Source organism: Ranitomeya variabilis, chromosome 3 (assembly GCF_051348905.1).
Source record: "Ranitomeya variabilis isolate aRanVar5 chromosome 3, aRanVar5.hap1, whole genome shotgun sequence".
Taxonomy (NCBI): domain Eukaryota; kingdom Metazoa; phylum Chordata; class Amphibia; order Anura; family Dendrobatidae; genus Ranitomeya; species Ranitomeya variabilis.
Genome location: NC_135234.1, coordinates 377,045,752 through 377,055,187, shown reverse-complemented (window position 1 = coordinate 377,055,187; position 9,436 = coordinate 377,045,752).

Genomic DNA, 9,436 nt, shown 5'->3' with positions numbered 1-9,436 from the left:
GAAAAATATTTTTTTATTTTCATGGCTCTGCGTTATAAACTTCTGTGAAGCACCTGGGGGTTATAAGTGCTCACTATGCATCTAGATAAGTTCCTTGGGGGGTCTAGTTTCCAAAATGGGGTCACTTGTAGGGGAGCTCCAATGTTTAGGCACACAGGGGCTCTCCGAACGCAACATGGTGTCCACTAACGTTTGGAGCTAATTTTCCATTGAAAAAGTCAAATGGCGCGCCTTCCCTTCCAAGCCTTGCCGTGCACCCAAACAGTGGTTTACCCCCACATATGAGGTATCGGCGTACTCAGGAGAAATTGCCCAACACATTTTAGGATCCATTTTATCCTGTTGCCCATGTGAAAATGAAAAAATTGAGGCAAAAACAAATTTTGTGTGAAAAAAAAGTACTTTTTCATTTTTACGGATCAATTTGTGAAGCACCTGAGGGTTTCAAGTGCTCACTATGCATCTAGATAAGTTCCTTGGGGGGTCTAGTTTCCAAAATGGGGTCACTTGTGGGGGAGCTCCAATGTTTAGGCACACAGGGGCTCTCCAAACCTGACATGGTGTCCGCTAACGATGGAGATAATTTTTCATTCAAAAAGTCAAATGGCGCTCCTTCCCTTCCGAGCCTTACCATGTGCCCAAACAGTAGTTTACCCCCACATATGAGGTATTGTCGTACTCAGGAGAAATTGCCCAACAAATTTTAGGATCCATTTTATTCTGTTGCCCATGTGAAAATGAAAAAATTGAGGCTAAAAGAAAATTTGTGTGAAAAAAAAGTACTTTTTAATTTTTACGGATTAATTTGTGAAGCACCTGAGGGTTTAAAGTGCTCACTATGCTTCTAGATAAGTTCCTTGGGGGGTCTAGTTTCCAAAATGGGGTCACTTGTGGGGGAGCTCCAATGTTTAGGCACACGGGGGCTCTCCAAACGCGACATGGTGTCCGCTAAAGATTGGAGCCAATTTTTCATTCAAAAAGTCAAATGGCGCTCCTTCCCTTCCGAGCCCTGCCGTGCGCCCAAACAGTGGTTTACCCCCACATATGAGGCATCAGCGTACTCAGGACAAATTGGACAACAACATTCGTGGTCCAGTTTCTCCTTTTACCCTTGGGAAAATAAAAAAATTGTTGCGAAAAGATCATTTTTGTGACTAAAAAGTTAAATGTTAATTTTTCCCCTCCTTGTTGCTTCTGCTGCTGTGAAACACCTGAAGGGTTAATACACTTCTTGAATGTGGTTTTGAGCACCTTGAGGGGTGCAGTTTTTAGAATGGTGTCACTTTTGGGTATTTTCAGCCATATAGAACCCTCAAACTGACTTCAAATGTGAGGTGGTCCCTAAAAAAAATGGTTTTGTAAATTTTGTTGTAAAAATGAGAAATCACTGGTCAAATTTTAACCCTTATAACTTCCTAGCAAAAAAAAAATTTCTTTCCAAAATTGTGCTGATGTAAAGTAGACATGTGGGAAATGTTATTTATTAACTATTTTGTGTCACATAACTCTCTGGTTTAACAGAATAAAAATTCAAAATGTGAAAATTGCAAAATTTTCAAAATTTTCGCCAAATTTCCGTTTTTTTCACAAATAAACTCAGAAATTATCGACCTAAATTTACCACTAACATGAAGCCCAATATGTCACGAAAAAACAATCTCAGAACCGCAAGGATCCATTGAAGCGTTCCTGAGTTATTACCTCATAAAGGGACACTGGTCAGAATTGCAAAAAACGGCAAGGTCATTAAGGCCAAAATAGGCTGGGTCATGAAGGGGTTAAAAATCTAGATAAGTTCCTTGAAGGGTCTAGTTTCTAAAATGGGGTCACTTTTGGGGGGTTCTTTATGCACATCAGGGCTTCTCCAAACTCGACACGCCTAATGATATGGCAAATTTTGCATTCAAAAAGTCAAATAGTGCCCCTTCCATTCCAAGCCTTGCTGTGCACACAAACAGTAGTTTTCCTCCACATTTTGCATATCAGTGTACCCAGGAGAAATTGACAACACATTTTATCATGCATTCTCTCCAGTTATCCTTGTGAAAATAAAAAAAATGGTGCTAAACGAACATTTTTTGTGGGAAAATGTAATTTTTTATTTTCACTGCTCAACATAATGAACTTTTGTGAAGCACCTGGAAGGTCATGGTCTCATAACACATCTACATGAGTTCCCTGAGGTGTCTAGTTTCCAAAATAGTGTCACTTGCAAGCGGTTTCCACTGTTTAGGCACATCAAGGGCTCTCCAAATGCGACATAGCGTCCATTAATTATTCCAGCAAATTTTACATGTAAAAAGTCATATGGCACTCTTTTCCTTCTGAGCCCTGCACTGCGCCAAAACAGAATGTTTACCCCACATGTGGGGTATTGGCATACTCAGGAGAACAAATTGTATGGTACAATTTCTTCTGTCACGCTTGTGAAAATGCAAAATTTGGGGCAAAAATTTTTTTGTGTGAATTTTTTTTTTCTATTTTCATGGCTCAATGTTATAAACTTCTGTGACGCACCTGGGAATTCATAGTGCTCACCACATATCTAGATAAGTTCCCTTAGCGGGTCTAGTTTCCAAAATGGCATCTGCTAATTATTGTAGCAAATTTTACATTCAAAAACTCAAATGGCGCCCCTTCCTTTTCGAGCTCTGCTGTGTGCCCAGTGGTTTTCCCCCACATATAGAGTAACGTTATGCTCAGGAGAAATTGCACAACAAATTTTGGGGTTCCTTTTTTCCTGTTACCATTGCAAAAATAAAAACATTTGGGTCTAAAGTAAATTTTTTGTGAAAAAAAGCTAAATATTAATTTTTTCCTTCCACATTCTATTACTTCCTGTGAAACACCTGAAGGGTTAATAAACTTTTTTAATGTGATATGGAACACCGTGAGGGGTGCAGTGTTTAGAATGGTGTCACTTTTGGGTATTTTCTGTCAAATAAGCTTCAGCCCCACTCTGTGTAGCAGAAATGCTCACTTGCTATGACCACTGACCGGTGGGCGGCTCTCATAGCGATACGTCAAGGACAACCACAAGGATCTGCTGCAGACCCCGGGTAGTCATGCCAACCCATCGGCGACCCACGGTCATGTAACACAGATGCCAATGGGCGGCATTAGTTACGCGTTCCCTGCGCGATCATGTTAAATACCGCTGTCAGAGATTGACAGCAGCATATAACATGTTAACAGCCACAGATGGATAACGATTCCACCTGCGGCAGTTAGGGGCACATGTCAGCTGTTCAAATCAGCTGACATGTGCCGGAAAAGGTGCGGGCTCATCGCCAGAGTCTGCAGCAAACAGGGTGAGCCCACTTTAGAAGTACCTAAAGGTGTTAAATGGAACCTGTCAGTTCCTCCATGCCCTCCATCCCAGCAGCATTCACGTATGTATGAATAAATTTCCTGCCTAACCAGCCCTGTGTAATGTTTTTTAGTAAAATTAGGTTTAAAAAAGCATTTATAATGTCCCTGTTTGCTATGCTACTAAGGGCTTTGACTAGTTGATGGGGCGTTAGCTTCCACAGACTAGGCAGCACTCTTTCCAGGTTATGACACCCCTGTGGGCATGATAACATAATTTGCAGCAGCCAGCATCATCGCCAGCTTCTGAAAATCTTGCTTACGCACACCCCACATTTTGGCAGTGTCACTGCACCTTTGTAGCCAGGTGTACATTTTGCTGCTTCAGAGGCGCAGTGTGCATGGCCATCATGCGCACTGCTTAAAGTGTACAACCAGCTACAGAAGGGCAGTGACTCTTCAGAACTGCAGGTCATGTGCAGTGCGCCTCTGAAGCTTTTTGCATAACATGTCCTTATACTATCAAAGAACATGAATTCACCAATAATGATAACAGAAAAACATATAACATTAAAAGCTTTATAAATTGCAACTCTGATCATGTTATTTATATCATTGAATGCAAAGATTTCAATCTGAAATATGCTGCTCTACCATTAGAAAGCTAAAAACTAGAATCAGAGAACACCTATATGACATTGTTCACCTAGCTAATCGCAATGTCTCGAACACATTGTAACATTTTATATGGTGTCTTAGTAGGCAAATCACCATTTTTTTTGTTTATGCTATTGAACTCATCCCAAGACATATATCTGGTGGCGATTGAGAAAAAATACTCCGTAACAGAAAAGCCTATAGTATTTTCCTCTTAAACACTAGTGTTCCGTTAGGTCTAAATTTTAGGGGAGAAATGAATGTTACATACCGTAACTAATTTTTTGTCAATAGTTTATTGCAATGTTGATTGCTTTAATTGCATTTCATTTTGATTTTTAACAGTGTTACGTGTCACTTGATTAACCCATTTTTTTCTCTCTTCATGCTTGCCTTTACACACGTGTATCCTTTAATAATTGCTCACATTCACTCTTAAGGTTCCTCCCTTTCCTAGCAATTCATTCAAGCCAAGTCTAAGAACGCAGTTGTGTTCGAAACGCATCTGGAATTCCATACTTTCTTCTGTCCCTCCCTTACCTCTATATTGCTGGAGGTTGTCGCTCGAATATGTGGACTTTTCTGCTGTCATATTTTAACGAATGAAATAAAAAATCTACAATTTGGATGGGGATTGGAAGCTGGATCAACCTCTTTCTTCCTAACACCAGTCTAGACCCATTTTTGTTACAAGTATGGTAACGGGGGTTGTCCAGTGCTTTATTTTGATGGCCTATTCTTAGGATAGGCTTATCCTTATTAGAGGTCCTCAATATCAGATTGGTAGGGGTGTGATCTTGGTACCCCGGCTGATCAACTGTTTTTGATAGTGTAGGTGGAAGGATGTGCTCAGTTGTGGATCAGGACTACACAGTTCTGTATAGTGGCCATGGTTAGGTACTGCACATCCACATCTATTTATTTAACTCCGTTGTGGCCACTATACAGTTGATGGAGCTTTATAATTCTGTTCTGCTAGCAGCTGATCAATTCCAGACGGCATTGAGAACAGTTGATTAGCGGTGGTGATGGGTGTCACACCCAAACCAAACAATCCCTTTAAGTGTGATATGAGAAAATGTTGGTAGGGTATCAGTTTGATTTGGTTCCAGAGATGTCCAACTTTAGTATTATCAGTCCTCTCACCAGAATGGTTTTACTGTAAATCACTAAATTACTGAATACCTACCATCAAGGTTTGCTTTCCAGTGAGTGCCCACATAATTAATAATAACCCTTATGCAGCAGTGTACTGAGCAAACAAAATGACAATCACTGAAAAACGCACATTCCTCAATGAAACAAAAGAATCCTAGGAGACTTTGCCCATAAAAGCAAACAATCTAAAAGGGAAAGGAGATCAACACAAAAAGTGAAGACAACCAGTGACAATGCACATTGGGGGGTGTAAAGCATGCAATTGTGATAACAAGAGGAATAAAGTGCATTGTAATGTAAGGAGTGTAGCAAAATCATTAGGGAACAGGAAAGATCCTTTAACCTGTTTAGTGAGTGACAATTTATTAAATTGGCTTTGTAAAGTTAAAGCCACAGAGACGTTTTTGTTCAGAAAGGGCATTGTGGACTGAAATGGCCAGTTAGAATTATATGGCTATGTAAGGCCGGTTTCACACTAGCGTTTCTGTGCGCAGCGTAGGCCTGCGTACTTCTTTCCTTAAGATCTGCATAGATCCGCATGCATCTTGCGTACCTATATTTAACATTGATAATAAAATGTAAGAAAAGGTCAGCTCACCTGATTCTGGGCTGCTCCACACCTAACCCCTCACGGAAAAAGGAAGCCGAGCAGCTGGTCCGAAACATGCAATGAAGAACAATCCAGCTGGGAGCAGGTATATCCTTAAAAAGTAAACTTTTACTAAGTCCATTTCTTTTAAAATAGTATCCATGGTGTGCCACCAAATAGTATCACATCAACCAGAGGTGTATCTAGGTTTTCAGGCACCCTGGGAAAGAATTCATTTTGGTGCCCACCCCCCTCTCTGGACATATGCGATTTGCACAATCAGTCATATGCCCACGAACTCCTCTCCCTAATGCTCTCAATGCTCAGTGAAAAACTGAGAGAAGCAGAAGAGAAGCTCGTTGTCACAGGACCATAAGTATGAAAGTCGCATATGGTGAAGTGTCCATGTGATGACTACTGGAACCTGCAGAGCTGGACACTTTTAGGATTCTCCCTTGCTGTTGGACAGTCATGTCAGCACAAGCATGTGATTTGTATACCTCTGACCACATTCCGACTAGACGTGCCCAGCCTCACTCAGTTCATTTTCATTGAGTGAGGCCATACGTCTAGTCAGTGCATGACCGCATGTATGTAAATCACCAGCACGAAAGAATCCTGACAGCATGCAGGGCGCACTGTGAGAATTCAGAAGTCTGCAATCACAAAGAATGACTGCAGACTCATTACAAACCTGGACATGCCCTTTAATGCTCCTAACATAAATAAAAATATGAGAATTAGTTACAGTAGTTTCACAAATAACATTTACATTCAAGTACCTTATAGATCATGTCATCTCTGGAGTTGTTCTCCTTCTTTTCTTCATCTTGTCCAGACCCCATGATGAGTTTTCTCATCCACAGCTCGTCTCTGCAGACTTCCATCTTCTCCGCTCTTTTGCAGAAAATCTCCACATGATGCCATTAAAGATACAAGTGTCATTATAATGCTCCTGAATAAAAAATTGGCCCTCACTATATTGTCTGAACAAAATATGACCCCCACACTGTCCCTCTTATGGTACATGCTCTTCACACTGACCTCTCCTTTCCATACCGGCCCCTTCCTCACACTGTCCTCTCATACTGTATCCCCCATAGGGCCCAGTATTTACACTGTACTATCTCATCACACTCCCCCTCCTTGGTATACTGTCCCCTCCTGGTTGTGCCCTTACACTGTCCCTCCATGCTACGCAGCCACTACTCAGTTTCTATTCTGTGCCCACTCACTTTTCTCCCCCATATTGTCTCCTCACACTATTTCCCTCACTCCTCATACTGTCTCCTCTCACATCCCTCCTGTTCACCATACTGTCTCCTCATACATATACCCCCTCACTTTCTATACTGCCTGCTCACCTGACTCCCCATACTGTGTTTGTACACATCCCATCACCCTCACTCCCCGTACTCTGTCCACATACATTTTTCACATCGCTACTCATACTGTGTCTGCATACATTCCCCGTTTGCTCCCCATACTGTTTCCTCATATATGCTCCCCATTCCCCCATACCTCTTCATTGCCTTCTCCACCACCACTATCATTGCTTTCTCCTCCACCACCCCATATCATTGCCCATACCACCACTTCCATCATTTCCTCCTCCCTCACCATTGTCTTTTCCCCCACCACTCCCATCATTGCCCATTCCACAACCTCCACCATTTCCTACTCCCCCACCATTGCCCTTTCCACGACCACCATCCTTGCCTGTTCTACCACCTCCATCATTTCCTCCCCCTGCACTCCCCATTATTGTCCTTTCCACCACCTCCATCATTTCCTCCTCCCCCATTACCATAATTGCATTCTCCCCCCACCACCATCATTGCCCATTCCACCACCTCCATCATTGCCTTCTCCTCCCACCCCATCATTGCCCATTCGACCACCTCCATCATTTCCTCCTTCCCCACCAACCCAATCATTGTCCTTTCCACCACCTCCATCATTTCCTTCTCCCCCACCACCCCATCTTTGCCCTTTTCACCACATCCATCATTTCCTCCTCCCCAATCACCCCCATCATTGCCTTTCCCACCACATCCATCATTTCCTCCTCCCCACCATCCCCATCATTGCCCTCTCCCCATCAGCCCATCATTGCCCTCTCCTCTCCCTACACACACACAGATACACACACCATTTACCTCTCCGCACACTCCCCCGCAGCGCTATGCATGCATGCGCACACACACACACACACACACACACACAGCACTTCTCACCTGTCCACCATTAATGGCAAAAAACTGCAATCCGCAACATGTGCACATACCACCAGGCTATGTGCCCACGTTCAGGAAAGTATGCAGAATTTTCCTGAGCAAATCTGGACTACTTTCCTATTTTTCAACGTTTTTAGCGCGTTTTTTTGCGGATTTTTCACATTTTTTTTTCAAAGCTTCCCAATGCAATAATATAGCGGGAAATCTGCAAAAAATCCGCAAAATTAATGAACATGCTGCATTTTTTTCCCAAATGCGTTTTTATCACGGAAAAAAACACAACATGTGCACAAAAATTGCGGAATGCATTAAAAATGATGGGATGCTTAATGTAAGAGTTTTTTAAGCATTTTTGCAGCAGAAAACCGCCAAAAAAATTTGAAAAAACCATGAAATATCCTGAACGTGTGTACATAGCCTTACATTCTCAACAGCTGATGGTATTGAGCATGCGATATATCCTCTATCCATGAGTCTGTTACAAACCCTTTCTTTTTCTTTTGAAAAGGTAACATTGTCAGAACAAGTGTGTTTGGCCCGCCCTAAGGCTATGTGCCCATGTTCAGAAAAGTATGCAGAATTTTCCTGAGAAAATCCTGACTACTTTCGCAGGAAATCCGCATGTGTATTTTTCGCAGGGTTTTTTTGCGTTTTTTGCACGGATTTTTCACGTTTTTTCCGGAGCTTCCCAATGCAATCCGCAAAAAATCCGCAAAATTAATGAACATGCTGGGTTTTTTCCACGATGCGTTTTTATTGCGGAAAAAAATGCAACATGTGCACAAAAATTGCGAATGCATTAAAAATGATGGCATGCTTAATGTGTGCGCTTTTAAGCATTTTTGCAGTGGAAAACAGCTGAAAAAATGTGCAAAAACCGCGAAAAATCCGGAACGTGTGCACATAGCTTAATTCACAGAATGGGATGGATCTAGTAGTGTGACAGCTTGATGCTAGAAGAATTGTATTGCCAGATGTTTGCTTTCTGTATAGAGAAGTATGTACCTTGCCGGAATCTGCATTACCATATAAAAGAATATCCAAATATGAAACAGTTATGTTAGGAATGCTGGCTATAAATTGTAGATTACATTCATTGTGATTCAGAAAAGCAGCAAATTTGGGTGCGAACAATATGTCCCCCAACCATACAAATAGGAGATCGTCTACATATCGTCCGTACCATACCAAGTTATCAAAAAATGGCTTAATGGAGTTAAAGATGGATTTCTCTTCCCACCATGAATAGCTAGCAAAGGTGAAAATTTTGAACCCATTAGGGCACCTTGTATCTTTAAGAAAAACTTGGAATCAAAGGAAAAATAATTGCAACTAAAAAGATGCTGTATAGCTGTAATAATAAATTATTTTAATTCTGCAGTGTATGAACTATATTGTTCTAAGTGATGTTGAATTGCTTGAATGGCTAAATAGTGTGTGATAACCGAATACAAATTAGTAACATCACAGGTGAAAAAGAAAATTT